Source organism: Hordeum vulgare, chromosome 7H (genome assembly GCF_904849725.1).
Source record: "Hordeum vulgare subsp. vulgare chromosome 7H, MorexV3_pseudomolecules_assembly, whole genome shotgun sequence".
NCBI lineage: Eukaryota > Viridiplantae > Streptophyta > Magnoliopsida > Poales > Poaceae > Hordeum > Hordeum vulgare.
This window is the reverse complement of record NC_058524.1, coordinates 113513777-113515755: the sequence shown is the minus strand read 5'-3', so window position 1 is coordinate 113515755 and position 1979 is coordinate 113513777. Positions and strand designations below refer to the sequence as shown.

The window sequence follows — 1979 nt, the reverse complement described above, 5'->3', positions numbered from 1 at the left end:
TCTCTTGGCAGAAGCAATAACGTTCAACACAATGAGTTGGTGTACACACTACTAGGAAAAGGCCTGCTAGTGGCGCACCTCTTTTGGCTACTAATGGCGCACTACAGGTGCGCCACTAGCATCACGCCATTAGAATTTTTTACTAATGGCGCACCTGTGATGCGCCATTAGTATCTGGTATACTAATGGCGCACCAGGCAGTGCGCCATTACTATAGCTCATGCTGCGCCATTAGTATCTGGTATACTAATGGCGCACCAGTGCGCCATTAGTATAGTTCATGGTGCGCCATTAGTATCGGGTATACTAATGGCGCACCAGGGAGTGCGCCATTAGTATAGCTCATGGTGCGCCATTAGTATGCCTCCCAAGGGCCATATTTACCCATGTGCTCTGGCTTACTAATGGCGCACTAGTTGACGATGGGCCACTAGTGTGCTTTTGTAGTGCGCCACTAAAGTGTTGAGTGGTGCACCACTAGTATGAATATTAGGTATTTGTTTTTTTATTTTTTTTCTAATATTTGCACAGATTACAAAACATATTACTGCACAGAATATAGAGAGCACAACATATAAACAGCAGATTTATCGAATACAATAGAAGATTAGTCTCCGAATACAATTCATCATATTAGTCTCCGAATTTAAAATACCGAACAAAGTTAGAACATTACAAGTCTCGAGACCGCGAGTAGCGAGTTTGTCTTCACATTACAAGTCGATATTGAACATCTAAACTACCATCACATAGAAGAGAGCTGCGGTCATCACGAGAAAGATAGGCAAAATTATCTAAATTACAACATCATTGACACGAAGCATGTTACTGAAGCCGTGCCTGGAGAATCACATTCGCGTCCTTTGCCTGCTACCCCTCTCCTCGTCTTCTTCCACCTGTTGCGGAAAGGCGAGGAACAAATTATGCTCCGGCAGGAATTTGTGCTAGTTCAAATTAGCGTACGGCACGATGAAATCACTTTGAAAGAAAAACTAACATTGTGAAACAAATGCATATTTTGGGAGAACCTCTACAATAAAGAAATCATCCAAAGCGCTTTCATAAAGAGAAAAGCATAATTACTGATCCCCCCAGGCCACTACTACTTTATGTGTTGGACATCAAATCGTACGTGACAACTGACAAGACAGTAAGATGTGTTTGATTTTATCAATGTTTATAGGCGACATGGTGTATGACCCCCCTAGGCCACTACTGCAATCATTTTGTATTTTGTATGGAGGTAAGATTTGCAGTTGGCACTACTATGCCAAATAACCATTTTGTCCAAATAAATATTTATACACCGCATACTTAATTAAACAAGTCAGAATGGAATTTCAAGGCCCATAATTTAGAAAATGTAAAGTTTCTTTACATTATCTAGTGAACACAGAAAAATGAGAAGTATCTTCGCAAATCACAGCACTCTATAACATGCAAAATTAAAATCAGTAGAAACAAGGGAAATGTTTACCATCTTCATCACCAAAGCCTTCAAAATCTTCCATATCATCCATGTCACCCATCTCGATATCATCACCTTCAACATACTCTATCTCGCCTTCCTGTATTGGCAAGTGAATCCAGAATATATGGGAAAGATTGTGAGCAGTGAGAACATAACAAAATTAGCTTGATTCTCAGAGTCGGTACTGTCTTACTTCTTCCTCTTCTATCTCAGGAGCAAACTCATCTTTTTCCATGTCAAGGATAGTATCAAACTGATCCACGTCCGGAAGGACAAGATGGGTAGGAATTGAGAGTACTTGAGAAATAAAGAACCATTTTTGTATGTAAGTGTAAATATACACGGTGTAGGAGGAACATATTACAAAACTGCAATAACAAAGCAAACTAGATCTATATAGGTCTAGTACAATCCCTCATTTCATGCACTCAAGCTCAATGAAGTAATTGACATAAAACATTTCATAACTACATAGTACAGCATAGCATCGAAGTATCAAACAACACCA

At 39.7% G+C, this 1979-nt stretch overlaps 1 long non-coding RNA gene across 1 annotated transcript; it reads right to left on the bottom strand.

Moving 5' to 3' along the window:
• Positions 1-818: 818 nt before the first annotated feature.
• Positions 819-1726, bottom strand: LOC123410740. The gene is made up of 3 exons (XR_006613095.1): positions 1665-1726; positions 1478-1568; positions 819-896 (listed from the first exon to the last, which is right to left on the bottom strand). It is a non-coding gene; the product is annotated as an uncharacterized LOC123410740 (long non-coding RNA).
• Between the last annotated feature and the right edge of the window lie 253 nt (positions 1727-1979).